This window comes from Schistocerca gregaria, chromosome 2 (assembly GCF_023897955.1).
Source record: "Schistocerca gregaria isolate iqSchGreg1 chromosome 2, iqSchGreg1.2, whole genome shotgun sequence".
Lineage (NCBI taxonomy): Eukaryota > Metazoa > Arthropoda > Insecta > Orthoptera > Acrididae > Schistocerca > Schistocerca gregaria.
Window position 1 is genome coordinate 162,438,085 of NC_064921.1, and position 20,027 is coordinate 162,458,111.

At 46.0% G+C, this 20,027-nt stretch overlaps 1 protein-coding gene and 1 non-coding gene across 3 annotated transcripts in view; one reads left to right on the plus strand and one right to left on the minus strand.

Annotated features, from left to right (window-relative positions):
- The window catches only part of LOC126336587 (disks large 1 tumor suppressor protein), a 4,198,467-nt gene that overhangs the window by 3,792,131 nt on the left and 386,309 nt on the right, over window positions 1-20,027 (plus strand). The gene's annotated exons all lie outside the window — the stretch shown is intronic.
- On the minus strand, window positions 18,367-18,441 carry Trnas-cga (transfer RNA serine (anticodon CGA)). The gene has a single exon. It is a non-coding gene; the product is annotated as a tRNA-Ser (tRNA).

Genomic DNA, 20,027 nt, shown 5'->3' on the forward strand with positions numbered 1-20,027 from the left:
AATTCTCGACAGCAGAAGGTGTGATCCCAAAGGAGATTCATAAGAGAATGGAAGCAGTTTATGGTGACTATGTTGATGTGAGTACTGTGTGTCGTTGGGCGAGTAAGTTTAAAGATGTTGAGGTGGGAGCATCTGACCTGTGTGACAAACAAAGAGTTGGATGTCCTGTGAGAGCAAGCACCGAGTTTCACAAGCAAAATGTTGACAGGTTGATTCGGAACGATCGTCGTCTCTCTCAGGGAGAAAATTCAAGCACAATCGACATTTCACAAGAACGTGTGGGTAACATTATTGCTTTGCTTGGCTATCGGAAGGTCTGTGCATGATGGATACCCTCAATGCTGAATCCTGAAATAAAAGTGCACAGAAATGAAATTTGCCAGGAATTCCTCTTGCGCTACGAGAATGAAGACGCGCAGTACTCACATCAAAACAATGACCATAAACTGCTTTCATTCTCTGATAAATTTCCTTTGACACCTTCCGCTGTCAAAAATTCAACGACTGCATGTTGCTTAAATCGCGTTGACCGACCGTCTGCGCAGGGTTACATACTTCACACTGTAACAACACAACCATTCAATGCTAAGGCTTCCCGCCAACTGGAGCGGCAGAGAAGAGGCTACAGAACAAGCCAGTACGTACCACATACGAATGCTGCCAGCTGTTGAAGAGTTTTGAAGGTGGAGGCATTACTTTTCAGTCAACCCTCACATTTCATAGTAAGTCAGAAAGTGCCAAACGGTAATGTCTGACATCTAGGCTGCCCTGCATGACTGGTATGTTGTTCAGGTACTATCAGAATGTGTTCCAGAGGGTGTGTGAGTGGATTGGTGTTGCCGAGCAGAAACATAGGGGGCAGAAGGAGATAGAGAGTGATTGGGGAGTGATAGGGAAGAGAATGAGATGGACAGATAGAGGTGGGAGCAGGAGATGGACAGAGAGAGGGGGAGAGGAGCAGGAGATGAACAGAGAAAAGGAGGACAGGAGGAGACGAACGGATTGAGATGGGACGAGATGAGTAGTGAGAGGGAGAGAATGGGATGGACAGATAGAGGTGAGACAGAGACAGGTGATTGGAAGGGATAGATGAAGAGAGGAGGGATGAGGAGATAGGCAGAGAGGAAGGGGAGGTGATGTGTGGAACGTATGTGCCGTACGCGTATGTGGGCGATACGGCGGGTAAAAGGTTAGTATGTATATATTTCGTGCAACTAATTATGTCCTTCATAAAGTAATGGCGAAACGCATATGACGTGATAAAACTGCTTTTATTAAGTTACTCATAGGCACAACCAATGGTTTGATAACATACATATTTATGTGTATACTATTTTGTTTTATCTATTTCACTGTACTCTCTGGTTATTAAAAAAGTAAAAAATTAAAAGACCTATACGAAACTAGGAAAAGGCAGGGAAACTCGCAAGCCCCTATCCAACACACACAAGGTGACGTGACAAATATCACTCTAATATTAAAAATAAAATTTGCCGTTTCTGTTCATATTTATAGTCAGTGTAAGCGTTTTCGCTGTCCAAGTATTATAAAACCTTTCTTCGTGGAAGAACACTCGAAGAAAAATATCTACATATCTATAAAGCAACTCCTGACAGCTGTAAAATAATGCTGTTTCGATAAAGTTTGGGCTCACCACTATTTATTCATTCATTTGTCGAAATTTTTCCTCATTAACATTGTCACGTCTGGTGTCGTTGTGTTACTCTTTTCACGAACATATAAATTTCGTCAAAGTAGTTTCATAAACTAGCCGGCCAGTGTGGCCGAGCTGTTCTAGGCGCTACAGTCTGGAATCGCGCGACCGCTACGGTCGCAGGTTCGAATCCTGCCTCGGGCTTTGGATGTGTATGTTGTCCTTAGGTTAGTTATGTTTACATAGTTCTCAGTTCTAGGTGACTGGTGAACTCAAGATGTTAAGTCCCATAGTGCTCAGAGCCATTTGAACAATTTGAGTTTCATAAACTGATGGTGTCTTCAGTATCTAAGTAGATAAATATGTTTCAGTAACATCGGCGTGCAATCTCGTTCCGATATCTACATCCGTTAGAACTTAAGAAGCGATATCCACATATACATCGGCATCTATACTCCGCAAGACAGCTTATGGCGTGCGACCGTGAGTACTTTAAGTACCTCTGTCTGTTCCCTCCCCTATTCCTGTTCCAGTCGCGAGTAGTGCGCGAGAAGAACAATTGTAAGCAAGCCTCCATGTGAGTTTGAATATCTCTGATTTCCCTTTCGGGTTATTTTCGCGAGATATGCGTAGGATGAGGCAGTATATTGGTTGACTCTTCTAGGAACATAAGCTCTCGAAATTTTAAGAGCAAAAAACGCCGTAAAGCACGACACCTCTCTGACAGATCCTGTTATTAGGTCTTTAGAACAGTAATCCCGACGCAAGCGTCGTTCGTCGCCTTGAGATTGTGAAAAGACAACCGAGTGTGTGCTAACATTGATTTATTTTGCAGTTTTTCTTTTTTTCACTGCTCTTTTAAATTCCAGCGATGCACTAATAATAATTTGACAGCTGAACCGCACTTGATATCTCAAGATTGGTTTGAATATGCACCCCAGCCAGTGTCCTGTCGAATTCGATCGTTGATGCGTGCATCTCTGTTGTTTGGATCAGTGATTGACCAATGAGAGGGTTTACGGCTGTAGTGGCCTATGGAAAGGTTTTGTAGTTGGCCTGCATGTGCGCTAGGGTGCTTGTCGCACGTAAGTCCCCTCCCTGCTACTGGCCCACATCGGTTAGGGGTTAGGTTACAGGGGATGATTACCGAGTGGCAGCTGGCCGCCGGCTGTTCCACCCCAATGGCGAGAACATCTGCCGGCTCGGAAAATCCGTTACTGGGGCGGGCGCGTGCCTTACCGCCCCTCACGTGCGTCCCTGCTGTGTGTGTGTGTGTGTGTGTGTGTGTGTGTGTGTGTGTGGCCAGCTGACTTTCTAACCTGCTGCCGGACAGAACTAGCGATGTGATGAAGATGGCAAGCGAAGTTCTGAGTCGGAGACAAAGGTGGAGTCGGTATTTACGAAATTATTATTTCTAAATAAAAACTGCATTATGTAAAATTGTCAGTATATTCTTCTCTTCAAGGAGTACTCTAATAGCTGTTCAGTTTTTATTCAACGCATCTGTTCCTAGGTCATCCTTAATCTCTCTTTCCTATCCTGAATTAGGTTTTCCGCGATTTCCCTAAATCGCTTCAGGCAAATGCCGGGATGGTTCCTTTGACGGGACACGGCCGACTTCCTTCCGCATCATTCCCTATAATCCGATGAGACCGATGACCTTGCTGTTTGGTCTCCTCCCCCAAATCAACCCAACCCAACCCCAACCATTTTTTCCTGCAAATCAGTGGAAAGTTAGGTAACAATGATGGATGTGCATAGCGATCACGCACCTTTCTCTCCATAGCAGACTGAGGAGGTGTTCTGGCGTCTTGGAACACAGCATAACCACTGTGGAACAATTGATACTGTACCATGGGATTGACCTGTTCAGCCAAAATTGTCACATAATCCTTGGAAGTAGTGCTATCCTGTAAGGGGCCCATGAATACCATGAAATTGCTGCTCAAATCATCACTGAACCCCTCTTGGGATGTAAACTCGGCCAGAATCAGGGGACAGCGCGAAACAAATTCATTCGACCGAATAACAAACTTCCATAGCTCACAGTCCAGGTTTTATAACTTCGGCACCACATTTTCCTGTTACGGGCATTTGCAGCACAGATACTTGGTTCTGGAATTTCAACTCCCCCTGCAATTCCGCACTTACGGAGCTCCCTGAGTGTTGTTTTGATGCTGACAGGTTTCGCGAGTTTGACATTCAGCTCATTAGTGACGTTTGCAGCTTCCGTCCTCTTGTTTATCTGTCACCCTCACCACATGATCCTTATCACCATCTACATATTAATCATCAGAGTCCTCTTCAACGACCGCCCGTCACGATCACTCAGCATACACTTTAGTCGTCGTCGTGACTTAGCGGACGACATTTTCCGGCTTTCCTGCTATGCGGTATAAATCTACGATACGATGCCTCTTGAGACGCCAAACACTTTGACGATCTTCGTTACGAAAGCACCTACCATACGAGCACCAACCATTTGCTCTCGTTGGCATGCATTTAGCCCCGACATAATGTACTCACAAGTAAGCAGAACACTGTTCTGATCACGACTGGATTGCAACTTATTGACGGCACGCACACGTGCCGTTCGCCATCAAATACAACAGCGCAACTTGCAGGCGTGGCCAGCATCCGCATTTATGTCCAGGCATGCATTTCCCCCGATGTTTCCATAGTTTTGGCCACCTGCTGTATTTCATGTTAATCATAGAAAATCAGTTTTGAGAAAAACTAGTTTTTCGCGCCTCTCGATGCTTATGACGCCATATTGCCTGTACTGTTTGCCATTCAATGATAATTTATTGTTTACGAATAGGGTTGGTAGTAAAGAAGCAATAATTCGAAATATCATGCCTGATGATGAAATGTAGTAAGCGATGAACTTTTTTCTGGCCTCGCAAAGCTTTAAAATTAAGTGTCACCTTTTTCGGGAGTCGCTCTAAGTGCTCTCGTTCTGAAATACTGTATGAATAATAGTCTGCGTAATTTTCTTGCAGTGTTTTAGGCTGCCTCAAGGATTTTTCGCAGTGCCTAACTAAAATAATACTGTCTTACTGTGTTAAACCTTCATCGTACGATGGTCTCTCCATATGAGTAGATTAATACAGAATTTTAGACATTTAAATTCAAAAGGTTCAAATGTGTATGAAGTCCTATGGGACTTAACTGCTAAGGTCATCAGTCCCTAAGCTTACACAGTGCTTAACCTAAATTATCGTAAGGACAAACAAACACACCCATGCCCGAGGGAGGACTCGAACCTCCGCCGGGACCAGCCGGCCCAGAGATAAGTCCCTGCAGTCGCACTATCCTCTGTTTCCTCGGTGGCTCAGACGGATAGAGCGTCAGCCATGTAAGCAGGAGATCCCGTGTCCGAGTCCCTGTCAGGGCACATATTTCAACTGTCCCCGTTGTTATTTATCAACGCCTGTAAGCAGCTAAAGGTCTGTATTTCATTGTGTGCTAAAGGTGTGTATTTCATTGTGATTTCAATCAACGACCTTGGTCGGTTAACGTATTTAGTGGCATCATGGGGAACAAACTCATTGGTCCGTATTTTATCGATGGCACGTTGAATTGACGAAAACTACCGGTACTACTGCAGGCTGTTGCCCTGGACGTTCGACAGCGTATGTGCTTTCAGCAAGACGGCTGCCCAGCGCATTACGCGAATGAAGAACGGGAGGTGTTAGACCGTGTTTACACTGGTCGGTGGCTCGGGAAAGGTGGTCCTCTTAATTGGCCCATCAGGTCGTCGGATTTGACGTCGCCGGATATTTTTTCTGTGGCGATGTTTAGAAGATAAGGTGTGCCAGGAAGTTCCAACAGGCCGTGAAGACATGGTCGTTCATGTCGGCACCAATGATGTTTGTCGCTGTGGATCGGAGGAAATCCTCTCTGGCTTCCGGCGGCTATCTGATTTGGTGAAGACTGCCAGTCTCGTTAGCGGGATGAAAGCAGAGCTCACCATCTGCAGCATCGTCGACAGGACTGACTGCGGACCTTTGGTGCAGAGCCGAGTGGAGGGTCTGAATCAGAGGCTGAGACGGTTCTGCGACCGTGTGGGCTGCAGATTCCTCGACTTGCGCCATAGGGTGGTGGGGTTTCGGGTTCCGCTGGATAGGTCAGGAGTCCACTACACACAACAAGCGGCTACACGGGTAGCAGGGGCTGTGTGGCGTGGACTGGGCGGTTTTCTAGGTTAGATGGCCTCGGGCAAGTACAGAAAGGGCAACAGCCTCAAAGCGTGCGGGGCAAAGTCAGGACATGCGGGGACCAAGCAGCAATTGGTATTGTAATTGTAAACTGTCGAAGCTGCATTGGTAAAGTACCGGAACTTCAAGAACTGATAGAAAGCACCGAAGCTGAAATCGTTATAGGTACAAAAAGCTGGCTGAAGCCAGAGATAAATTCAGCCGAAATTTTTACAAAGGCACAGACGGTGTTTAGAAAGGATAGATTGCATGCAACCGGTGGTGGCGTGTTTGTCGCTGTTAGTAGTGTTTGTCGCTGTTAGTAGTAGATTATCCTGTAGTGAAGTAGAAGTGGATAGTTCCTGCGAAATATTATGGGTGGAGGTTACACTCGACAACCGAGCTAGGTTAATAATTGGCTCCTTTTACCGACCTCCCGACTCAGTAGCATTAGTGGCAAAACAGCTGCGAGAAAATTTCGAATACATTTCACTTAAATTTTCTCAGCATATTATAGTCTTAGGTGGAGATTTCAATTTACCAGATATAGACTGGGATACTCAGATGTTTAGGACGGGTGGTAGGGACAGAGCATCGAGTGACATTATACTGAGTGTACTATCCGAAAATTACCTCGAGCAATTAAACAGAGAACCGACTCGTGGAGATAACATCTTGGACCTACTCATAACAAACAGACCCGAACTTTTCGACTCTGTAAGTGCAGAACAGGGAATCAGTGATCATAAGGCCGTTGCAGCATCCCTGAATATGGAAGTTAATAGGAATATAAAAAAAAGGGAGGAAGGTTTATCTGTTTAGCAAGAGTATTAGAAGGCAGATTTCAGACTACCTAACAGATCAAAACGAAAATTTCTGTTCCGACACTGACAATGTTGAGTGTTTATGGAAAAAGCTTTAAGGCAATTGTAAAATGCGTTTTAGACAGGTACGTGCCGAGTAAAACTGTGAGACACGGGAAAAACCCACCGTGGTTCAACAACAAAGTTAGGAAACTACTGCGGAAGCAAAGAGAGCTTCACTCCAAGTTTAAAAGCAGCCAAAACCTCTCAGACAAACAGAACCTAAACGATGTCAAAGTTAGCGTAAGGAGGGCTATGCGTGAAGCGTTCAGTGAATTCGAAAGTAAAATTCTATGTACCGACTTTACAGAAAATCCTAGGAAGTTCTGGTCTTACGTTAAATCAGTAAGTGGCTCGAAACAGCATATCCAGACACTCCGGGATGATGATGGCTTTGAAACAGAGGATGACACGCGTAAAGCTGAAATACTAAACACCTTTTTCCAAAGCTGTTTCACAGAAGACGACCGCACTGCAGTTCCTTCTCTAAATCCTCGCACAAATGAAAAAATGGCTGACATCGAAATAAGTGTCCAAGGAATAGAAAAGCAACTGAAATCACTCAACAGAGGAAAGTCCACTGGACCTGACGGAATATCAATTCGATTCTACACAGAGTACGCGAAAGAACTTGCCCTCCTTTTAACAGCCGTGTACCACAAGTCTCTAGAGGAACGGAAGGTTCCAAATGATTGGAAAAGAGCAGAGGTAGTCCCAGTCTTCAAAAAGGGTCGTCGAGCAGATGCGCAAAACTATAGACCTATATCTCTGACGTCGATCTGTTGTAGAATTTTAGAACATGTTTTTTGCTCGAGTATCATGTCGTTTTTGGAAACCCAGAATCTACTCTGTAGGAATCAACATGGATTCCGGAAACAGCGATCGTGTGAGACCCAACTCGCATTATTTGTTCATGAGACCCAGAAATTATTAGATACAGGCTCCCAGGTAGATGCTATTTTCCTAGACTTCCGGAAGGCGTTCGATACAGTTCCGCACTGTCGCCTGATAAACAAAGTAAGAGCCTACGGAATATCAGACCAGCTGTGTGGCTGGATTGAAGAGTTTTTAGCAAACAGAACACAGCATGTTGTTATCAATGGAGAGACGTCTACAGACGTTAAAGTAACCTCTGGCGTGCCACAGAGGAGTGTTATGGGACCATTGCTTTTCACAATATATATAAATGACCTAGTCGATAGTGACGGAAGCTCCATGCGGCTTTTCGCGGATGATGCTGTAGTATACAGAGAAGTTGCAACATTAGAAAATTGTAGCGAAATACAGGAAGATCTGCAGCGGATAGGCATTTGGTGTAGGGAGTGGCAACTGACCCTTAACATAGACAAATGTAATGTATTGCGAATACATAGAAAGAAGGATCCTTTATTGTATTATTATATGATAGCGGAATAAACACTGGTAGCAGTTACTTCTGTTAGATATCTGGGAGTATGCGTGCGGAACGATTTAAAATGGAATGATCATATAAAATTAATTGTTGGTAAGGCGGGTACTAGGTTGAGATTCATTGGAAGAGTCCTTAGAAAATGCAGTCCATCAACAAAGAGGTGGTTTACAAAACACTCGTTCGACCTATACTTGAGTATTGCTCATCAGTGTGGGATACGTACCAGATCGGGTTGACGGAGGAGATAGAGAAGATCCACAGAAGAGCGGCGCGTTTCGTCACAGGGTTATTCGCTAACCGTGATAGAGTTACGGAGATGTTTAGCAAACTCAAGTGGCAGACTCTGCAAGAGAGGCGCTCTGCATCGCGGTGTAGCTTGCTCGCCAGGTTTCGAGAGGGTGCGTTTCTGGATGAGGTATCGAATATACTGCTTCCCCCTACTTATACCTCCTGTGGAGATCACGAATGTAAAATTAGAGAGATTCGAGCGCGCACGGAGGCTTTCAGACAGTCGTTCTTCGCGTGAACCATACGCGACTGGAACGGAAAAGGGAGGTAATGACAGTGGCACGTAAAGTGCCCTCCACCACACACCGTTGGGTGTAGATGTAGATGTAGAAAATGTAGACTGGCAATGGCAAGGAAAGCGTTTCCGAAGAAGAGAGATTTGTTAACATGGAGTCTAGATTTAAATGTCAGGAAGTCGTTTCTGAAAGTATTTGTATGGAATGTAGTCATGTATGGAAGTCAAACGTGGACGATAAATAGTTTGGACAAGAAGAGAATAGAAGCTTTCGAAATGTGGTGCTACAGAAGAATGCTGAAGATTAGCTGGGTAGATCACATAACTGATGAGGAGGTATTGCATAGAATTCGGGAGAAGAGAAATTTGTGGCACAACTTGACTAGAAGAAGGGATCGTTTGGTAGGACATATTCTGAAGCATCAAGGAATCACCAATTTAGTATTGGAGGGCAGCGTGGAGGGTAAAAATCGTAGAGGGAGACCAAGAGATGAATAGACTAAACAGATTCAGAAGAATGTAAGTTGCAGTAGGTACTGGGAAATGAAGAAGCTTGCACCGGATGGAGTAGCATGGAGAGCTGCATCAAACCAATCTCAGAACTGAAAACAACCACAACAACAACAACACAGTTAAACTGAACACCCTGTATATTCCTTACGGCGTCACGTGCTGGCAACGTCACCAGGTGACATTCAGTCTCGCGCTGGGCAGTAGTCATAATACTCATAAGTGTATATAGATGTTGATGTAGATCACTAGAGCGGGCCGGCCACTGTGGCCGAGCGGTTCTAGACGCTTCAGTCCGGAATCGCGCTGCTGCTACGGTTGCATGTTGGAATCCTGCCTCGGGCATGGATGTGTGTGATGTCCTTAGGTTAGTTAGGCTTAAGTAGTTCTAAGTCTAGGGAACTGATGACCTCAGATGTTAAGTCCCATAGTGCTTAGAGTCATCATCATCATCATCACTAGAGCGGAGCTGTGGCGCGCCCGGCCATGTGCTCTTTCTAGTTGTGTGCTGGCTGCGACTGCGACTGCCACCGCCAGGCGACCTTCGGACGCCTTGGCCGTGTATTTGGAAGTTGTGTCGGTGGGAGTGGCACGACTCATATAATTGCCGAGTTCCCGGCTGGCTCCGGTACCCGTGTTCACGAGTCGCGTCCTTATAGGGCGCGACTGTAGCCAGATGTCGTGTTTACCAGCACACTAACGGCAGTTGTCGCAGCACGCCTGTAATCTGCATTTGGGAGGGGCGTGGTCACTCCACCTCCGCCTCTTCCTGCGCCCGCGGGAACAGCGATTTGCTCCCGTAACCCATGCCCGCGGGCCGTGGGAATCGTCGTTGCTGTCATGTTCCGCAGGTACTGAAGCCGGCACTGTTTTTCTGGCAAGCAACGCGTTTCTCATCGTGAAGCACGTCAAACGTCTTTTTCTGCAAGGTGATACATCACGTGAAACATGCTTCTCCTGTGTCTCATTTGCGATTGCAGGGCTCTCCAGCGGCATTATCAACTACACTGAGGTGACAAAACTCACGGAATGGCGATATACACATATAGAGATGGCGGTATTATCGCTTACACAAGGTATAAGAAGGCAGTGAATGGGTGGAACTGTCATTTCTATTCAGACGATTAATGGAAAAGATTTCCGAGGTGATTATGGTCACACGACGGGAATTAAGAGACTTTGAACGCGGAATGGTAGCTGAAGCAACATGCATGAGACATTCTACACTCCTGGAAATGGAAAAAAGAACACATTGACACCGGTGAGTCAGACTCACCATACTTGCTCTGGACACTGCGAGAGGGCTGTACAAGCAATGATCACACGCACGGCTCAGCGGACACACTAGGAACCGCGGTGTTGGCTGTCGAATGGCGCTAGCTGCGCAGTATTTGTGCACCGCCGCCGTCAGTGTCAGCCAGTTTGCCGTGGCATACGGAGCTCCATCGCAGTCTTTAACACTGGTAGCATGCCGCGACAGCGTGGCCGTGATCCGTATGTGCAGTTGATGGACTTTGAGCGAGGGCGTATAGTGGGCATGCGGGAGGCCGGGTGGACGTACTGCCGAATTGCTCAACACGTGGGGCGTGAGGTCTCCACAGTACATCGATGTTCTCGCCAGTGGTCGGCGGAAGGTGCACGTGCCCGTCGACCTGGGACCGGACCGCAGCAACGCACGGATGCACGCCAAGACCGTAGGATCCTACGCAGTGCCGTAGGGGACCGCACCGCCACTTCCCAGCAAATTAGGGACACTGTTGCTCTTGGGGTATCGGCGAGGACCATTCGCAACCGTCTCCATGAAGCTGGGCTACGGTCCCGCACACCGTTAGGCCGTCTTCCGCTCACGCCCCAACATCGTGCAGCCCGCCTCCAGTGGTGTCGCGACAGGCGTGAATGGAGGGACGAATGGAGACGTGTCGTCTTCAGCGATGAGAGTCGCTTCTGCCTTGGTGCTAATGATGGTCGTATGCGTGTTTGGCACCGTGCAGGTGAGCGCCACAATCAGGACTGCATACGACCGAGGCACACAGGGCCAACACCCGGCATCATGGTGTGGGGAGCGATCTCCTACACTGGCCGTACACCTCTAGTGATCGTCGAGGGGACACTGAATAGTGCACGGTACATCCAAACCGTCATCGAACCCATCGTTCTACCATTCCTTGACCGGCAAGGGAACTTGCTGTTCCAACAGGACAATGCACGTCCGCATGTATCCCGTGCCACCCAACGTGCTCTAGAAGGTGTAAGTCAACTACCCTGGCCAGCAAGATCTCCGGATCTGTCCCGTATTGAGCATGTTTGGGACTGGATGAAGCGTCATCTCACGCGGTCTGCACGTCCAGCACGAACGCTGGTCCAACTGAGGCGCCAGGTGGAAATGGCATGGCAAGCCGTTCCACAGGACTACATCCAGCATCTCTACGATCGTCTCCATGGGAGAATAGCAGCCTGCATTGCTGCGAAAGGTGGATATACACTGTACTAGTGCCGACATTGTGCATGCTCTGTTGCCTGTGTCTATGTGCCTGTGGTTCTGTCAGTGTGATCATGTGATGTATCTGACCCCAGGAATGTGTCAATAAAGTTTCCCCTTCCTGAGACAATGAATTCACGGTGTTCTTATTTCAATTTCCAGGAGTGTATTTTGGAAATCGTTAGCAAGTTAAATATTCCGAGATCCATAGTGACAAGAGTGTGTCGAGAATACCAAATGTCAGACATTATCTCTTGCGTGGAAAACGCAATTGCCGACGCTCTTAAGGACCGAGAGCAGCGGCGTTTGCATGGAGTAGTCAGTGCTAACAGACAAGCAACACTGCGTAAAATAACCGCGGAAATCAATGTGGGACGTACGACGAACGTATTCGTTAGAACAGTGTGGCGAAATTTGACATTAATGGGCTAGACGATCGACGCTAGTGCCTTTGCTAAAAGCACGACATCGCCTGTAGCGCCTCTCCTGTGCTCGTGGCCATATCGGTCGAACCCTGGACGCCTGGTCAGATGCTAAGAGCAAATGGTAGGGTGCGAGTTTAGTGCAAACCTCACAAAGCCATATATCCTAGTTGTTAGCAAGGCACTGTGCCAAGTGGTGGTGGCGCCGTAATGATATGGGCTGTGTTTACGTAGAATCGAGTGAGTCCTCTGATGCAACTGAACTGATCATTGATTGGAAACGGTTATATTCGACTAATTGGAGACCATTTGCAGTCATTCACGGACTTGACGTTCCCGAACATTTCATCGGGCCACAATTATTCGCCATTGGTTTGAAGAACATTCTGAACAGTTCTAGCGAGCGATTCACACCCCAGATCGCCCGACATGAATCCCATCGAACATTTATGGGACATAATCGGAAAGGTCAGTTCGTGCACAAACTACCGCACCGGTAACACTTCCGCAGTTATGGACGTCTGTAAAGACAGCTTGACTTATTTTTTCCTGCAGGTGACTTCCAATGACTCGTTGGTGCAGTACGCCGTGCTAAACGAGATCCAACACGGTATTAGGAGGTTTACCATGACTTTTGTCACGTCGGTTGGAGCGCATTCCTTACAGTTCGTTTACGAAATTGAATCCGCTTAAAATAGGTACCTTAGGTTAGCTTTGTTAGCGACTGTTGAAGACGAACGGAGAAAATGGTGAAAGAAGAGTGTGAACCCGTCAGTGAATTGAACAACGAATTATTACGCATATGTAAAAAAATTGTTTCGTAATTCAAAGTGGCTTCATCAACTCCAGCCTAGCGCATTTTACCTTTTCAAATACATTTTACCTTTTCAAATAGACGGGGAAGCGTCTTGCGTTCGCAGTGTTTGTTGCAGTAATTGTTACTTCTAACTTTATAGAGACCCTACTCCGCTTTCATTGCGTCTGTTAAAACATTCATTTGCTCCCTTATGCACATGCTTTTCAAAAAAATGGCTCTGAGCACTATGGGACTTAACATCTATGGTCATCAGTCCCCTAGAATTTAGAACTACTTAAACCTAACTAACCTAAGGACAACACCCAGCCATCACGAGGCAGAGAAAATCCCTGACCCCGCCGGGAATCGAACCCGGGCGCGGGAAGCGAGAGCGCCACCGCACGACCACGAGATGCGGGCACATGCTGTTCCGTCTGTATTATACATGTACCGATTTGCGAGTTTTCATCCATTGTCGTAAACAGTAACCTCGAAATTCATTATTTCATGATATCCGACTCGTTTGCAAAATCGAATCAACTCTCTCCTGCATCGAATACGAGGTGCAAACGATGTAATCTAAAATGGCTTCACCTCAATTCTTCTATGACATATAAAATCATCTTGCAGAGCATTAGCCACATCCCTCTCCACGAAGGAATAATCTAGTATGTCTTATTCTGCCTTCCACTCTTGGAAAAGCTCAGCAACATTAAATCACACGTTGTTATGTCACGAAACTCATCCACATCTGCGTTTGCTTTCGCATTCCGTGTGAAGACAGCTTTAGACAGTCTCTGCGTTTACAGAACCAACCGAATCAATAAGACAGAGCATTCGTTCGTGAACAGTGGAGATACTCCCAGGTGACAAGGGCAAGACTTGTTATTTTGTCTTCAGTCTTCTGACTATTCTAAATCGGCCTGTCACAGCTTACCCTTGATTTCAGAACAGCATCTACACACAGCAGATATGCATGCAAAGATCGTGCGGAAAACTGTACCGGAGATGAGAAATCAAATTTAAAAGACAAGTTTTACTGGACATGTGATCATTATGAATACAGATAGAATGACGAATAGAGAATGGAAAACAACATGAAGGACAAGAGGAAAGACAGAAACTAAGTGGATTGTTGAACTCTGGAAAGACTGGACAGAACTAGGGATCAAGGTAGAAGGGAAAGAAAATTGGAAAAGCTAGTGCAGACCGACATATATGCCTGAGACCGACGACAGAGGAGGATACAGGAAAAGGATGTAGACAGAAGAAGAGAATACTGAAGATCTCGGAAGAAAACGGAAGACCGGCAGCTGTGACCGAGCGGTTCTAGGCGCTTCAGTCTGGAACCGCACAACCGCTACGGTCGCAGGTTCGAATCCTGCATCGGGCATGGATGTGTGTGATGGTCTTTAGGTTAGTTAGGTTTAATTAGTTCTAAGTTCTAGGGTACTGATGACCTCAGAAGATAAGTCCCATAGTGCTCAGGGCCATTTGAACCAAAACGGGAGACAAGAAGAGAAGGGATGAAGAAGAAGCGATCTATGTAGTGCTATCCGTGGTCCTACACAGACCGTAACGCAAGAAGAAAGAGGTTTTCCATATCTATATGTGTTGGCTCTCACTTCAGAGTAGGGCAGCAATGTCTAATGAAACCCTGTAGTGTTCTCACCACCCTTCGAGTTACTGCGTGCTTTACCTTATGAGCATCGATTGCAGGCTTTTGTACGAGCGCAGAAAATGCAACATAAGCCGAAGTATCCTCAGTTTGACGCTAGGGGAAGCTTACGTGTTATTATTCTGAAGCTGCCCACGTGGTTTCTACAACTCCTGCTGACAATGGTGGTTTCGTAACTCTAGAGAGTGTGGAGGCTCACAATAGCGTTGCAGATAAACCGGAACTCCATTACTCTCAAGACACCGTCGCTGCCTTTTTTCCTCTAAAAAACCGTTATTGGTAGCGGTACGACGCAAACACAGTATCAGACTCTGTCAACGTGGTGGAGTGTACCGCCATTATTGGACGCATTATCTCGGTCCTATTGTCTCCATCTCGTTACAGTGTCTGCAAAAGACAATAGCTAACATATGCTGAGAGATAGTAGAGACAGCCGGATATTATTGGAAAACCGAAAAGCACTACACTGTTTTGTTGAAACGGATATATCTAGCAAAGAAAATAGAAATGGCGCTCTGATATTTAAGTGGCGGTATTTTTTTTTTTCAAATACTGCTCTGAGTCGTATTCATAAAAGATTTCTAATAATTTTTTCGGAGATACAGAGGAAATTTTTTCTGTATATTAAATAGAGTACTTGATATTTGTAAATATGGCTCAAGTGACTAGCGGTTTTAAAAGAGGTAGGTTTCTGATTCTGTCTTATAAACGTAAGACATCTCAACGAGACGTTGTGAAGTCATGCCTTAGACATAGAGTATCCTGAATAAAGCTGTAACATGACGTACAATTCAGTAAACCATCAGACTGAAAATATACTTATTTCTCTTAGTACTTAATGTCTTATAGTGAAGTGATGTAAGATTTTATGTCAAAAGGCTTAATATTAAGGAAAGCTTTGGGTAACTGTTATCCACATCACATGTCAAGCAACAAACGTCACCACCCACAAAATTAGTTTGAATACATTCCTGCTTTGCTAGGCGTGGCCTGTTTGCGGAGTACCTTTACGTTATGCTGGCATTCGAATTGGCATACCTAGTCAGTTGTCAGCGAGATTCGATAAGTTACTAACGTGGAGGCAGAATCAAGGTGCAGATTGATGTTTTTCACATATGCAGAGCGCCGCCAAAGGTCAAAGTCGTGTCAGCTGCAAGAAAAATATCGTAAGACTAACCGATTTGCTGTTTGACGCAACCATAGAGATGCGAAGCTGTTCTCTTTCCCCTGTATACCGAAAAAAAACGTGGAAACGCTACATTGTCCCAAAATCTAACAATCAGCATCAAGAAATTAAAGTATAAAGTATTAACTTGACTTTCATTTTGATGGTAGCCAGTAACTGTTATGACGAAAAGGGTATAATTTCTCAACCTTAAATCGAATCGAATTTGGATATGCCTCGAAACATGCGATGGAAGGACGACAGTTTAACGGCACGTCGACAACGAGATCATTAGAGTCGGAGCTCAAAGCTAAGGTAGGAAACAATGTCGCCTGTGTCCTTTCGAAAGGAGGTACCCCGGCATTTGCATTAAGGGGGAAGCTTAAGTCTGGAGGGCCAGAGTGTGAACTGAACTGCGGTAGTTACGAATGCGAGACCAGTACTGTTAACCGCTTAACAACCTCGCTCGGCCCATTAAGCAAGTGCGGGAAAATTTACACACAGACGACGGCGTGCCACCGCTAAATTGCAATTCAGCAAAACTCGGGTGATTTGTAAGACGTGCATTTAAAACTACAAGTTTAGTACAGGTACAGTCAGGAGTTCCTTTTAGCCAATTTGTTCCAGCCAGGCGAGTTTGGTCCATTCTGAGTTTGGTCTACTCTCTGGATGTAAACCTCTGGTCTGTATAGTACAGAACTGCAACGAGCCCGCAGATTTCTGTTCGTCGGTGTGTTGCGCCACACCGTATGTTTGGCCAAACATTTCGATTATGATTATTATGTTAGCACTTCAGATTGCGAACTTTGTGCTATGTTGTACATAAGTGATGGAAGCAGTCTGTATCACTATACGCCTGAAATTGTCACAGGATCCTAGTTCCAGGCTGCCTGTATTTCAGGGGCAATTCGATTTCCAGTATTTCATATAATTATTGACAGACTTAAAAAAAAAAAAGTGTATGTATCTTGCGGCACAGCGCGCAGATTACCCAGACTATGTATATTCATCCATTGTTTGATAATGACAGCACTTCGCGACTTCCAACAAACCTTTTTCGAAACTTTTTCTCGCTGACATCCCCTACAAAATAATGAAAGGAATGAACTTTGTATCTACTACCATTACGCTGTTCATCCAAAGTTCAGCATTAGGCGAGACATTTTGATTTATTACTTTGGTTCAAAAAAATGTTTAAATGTGTGTGAAATCGTATGGGACACAACTGCTAAGGTCATCAGTCCCTAAGCTTACGCACTACTTGACCTAAATTATCCTAACGACAAACACACACACCCATGCCCGAGGGAGGACTCGAACCTCCTCTGGGATCAGTTCTATTACTTATGTCATCGGTCCCTAGGCTTATACACTACTTAAACTAACTGAACTCTAAGGATAACACACACCCATGCCCGAGGGAGGACTCGAACCTCCTCTGGGATCAGTTCTATTACTTAGGTCATCGGTCCCTAGGCTTATACACTACTTAAACTAACTGAACTCTAAGGATAACACACACCCATGCCCGAGGGAGGACTCGAATCTCCTCTGGGATCAGTTCTATTACTTAGGTCATCGGTCCCTAGGCTTATACACTACTTAAACTAACTGAACTCTAAGATTAACACACACCCATGCCCGAGGGAGGACTCGAACCTCCTCTGGGATCAGTTCTATTACTTAGGTCATCGGTCCCTAGGCTTATACACTACTTAAACTAACTGAACTCTAAGGATAACACACACCCATGCCCGAGGGAGGACTCGAACCTCCTCTGGGATCAGTTCTATTACTTAGGTCATCGGTCCCTAGGCTTATACACTACTTAAACTAACTGAACTCTAAGGATAACACACACCCATGCCCGAGGGAGGACTCGAACCTCCTCTGGGATCAGTTCTATTACTTAGGTCATCGGTCCCTAGGCTTATACACTACTTAAACTAACTGAACTCTAAGGATAACTCACACCCATGCCCGAGGGAGGACTCGAACCTCCTCTGGGATCAGTTCTATTACTTAGGTCATCGGTCCCTAGGCTTATACACTACTTAAACTAACTGAACTCTAAGGATAACACACACCCATGCTCGAGGGTGGACTCGAACTTACGAGGACCTGGGGGGGGGGGGGGGGGGGGGGAGGAAGAGCGTGCACGCGCGGCACCAGAGCACCAGAATAGCTGCTTCCTTCATGTAATACACCAATTTTAGAATCTTTCTCGTGATTTTGTCATGCAACTGGTAGCAACAAATTTAGTGCTCTAGAAATATTTCGTTCGTTTTGTATCTTTACTGTCCATATCCTGCAATAAATTAAGAAGCATTTGCAACACTGTTATCGAAATTTGTTATCTATCACTTTGTACATGTTTGTGTGCGTTGTCAAACCTGACCACCTGTAGCACCAACGAATGCAAACAATTTTTTCTGAAAACGAGATATTTCATACCCCGCGTTTGCTCACTTTACACGGATAAAACCGACTCCCATTGACCACTATGCGCGTTTGCACCCGTACACGTTTCAGTTTGATACAAAAATATCGAAAAAAAACACATAAGGTGTTTCGTGTGAGAATGGAAAATGTTATTCCGTAGAATGAAATTTTCACTCTGCAGCGGAGTGTGCGCTAATATGAAACTTCCTGGCAGATTAAAACTATGTGCAGGACCGAGACTCGAACTCGGGACCTTTGCCTTTCGCGGGCAAGTGCTCTACCAACTGAGCTACCCACGCACTACTCACGCCCCGTCCTCACAGCTTTACTTCTGCCAGTATCTCGAATCCTAGCTTCCAAACTTTAAGGAAGCTCTCCTGTGAACCTTGCAGAACTAGCACTCCTGAAAGAAAGGATAGTGCGGAGATATGGTCCCGAGTTCGAGTTTCTATCCTGCACACAGTTTTAATCTGCCAGGAAGTTTCATGTCAGCGCACACTCCGCTGCAGAGTGAAAATTTCAGTCTGGAAACATCCCCCAGGCTGTGGCAAAGCCATGTCTCCGCAATATCCTTTCTTTCAGGAGTGCTGGTTCTGCAAGGTTCGCGGGAGAGCTTCTGTAAAGTTTGGAAGGTAGGAGACGAGATAATGGCAAAAGTAAAGCTGTGAGGACGGGGTGTGAGTCGTGCTTGGGTAACTCAGTTGGTAGAGCACTTGCCCGAGAAAGGCAAAGGGCCCGAGTTCGATTCTCGATCCTTCACACAGTTTTAATCTGCCAGGAAGTTTCAATGGTTCAAATGGTTAAAATGGCTCTGAGCACTATGTGACTTAACATCTATGGTCATCAGTCCCCTAGAACTTAGAACTACTTAAACGTAACTAACCTAAGGACAGCACACAACACCCAGCCATCACGAGGCAGAGAAATTCCCCGCCGGGAATCGAACCCGGGAACCCGGGCGTGGGAAGCGAGAACGCTACCGCACGACCACGAGATGCGGGCAAGTTTCAATGTTATTCCGTGCTAGAACGCTATGCACCCAGCTGTTTCGAACGGCTCGAAATGTTCAAATGTGTGTGAATACCTAAGGGACCAAACTGCCGAGATCATTGGTCCCTAGACTTACACACTACTTAAACAAACTTAAGCTAAGAACAACACACACACATATATATATATAATATATATATATAGGAGGACTCGACCCTGCGGCGGGAGGAGCAACGGCTCGAAATGGTTTATGCTTTGTACGTGACAGCACTCGAAAAATTTTCAAACTCGTATTTGACGAGTGATTTTGAGAATCGCGTCGTACTGCTTCAGGCAATTTGCGTCCGGCAATAACCAAATTCTTGGTCTGGAACCGCGTCCGATACGGTCGCAGGTTCGAATCCCGCCTCGGGCATGGATGTGTGTGATGTCCTTAGGTTAGTAAGGTTTAAGTAGTTCTAAGTTCCAGGGGACTGATGACCTCAGAAGTTACGTCCCATAGTGCTCAAAGCCATTTGAACCATTTTGAACCAAATTCCTCAGCTATGAATAAAATGTAAAACGGTCTCCTCGTAAGTCTTAAGTCACGATAACTAGCCGGGCAGAACCACGTTTTCGAGTCGTTTGTTGCTATGCGACCTGTTGCGCACATGTCTTTGTGTGTCATCAGAACCGCTCCGCGGGGTCCAGCGGACAGGAGCGCAAGACGCCGGGCAAGTACTAAACCCGGGGGCCGGTGTGCAGTGACTGATCCGTTGGGACTGCCTCGCGACCGGGCGCCAGGGTCGCGGAAGCGCCGCCGGCCTGTCAATTATTCAGCAGGGGAGAGTTAGGAATTCAGAGGAATCGCGATCTGGGAGCGCGCAACTGCTAGCACGACGCCCCGGGCCACGGG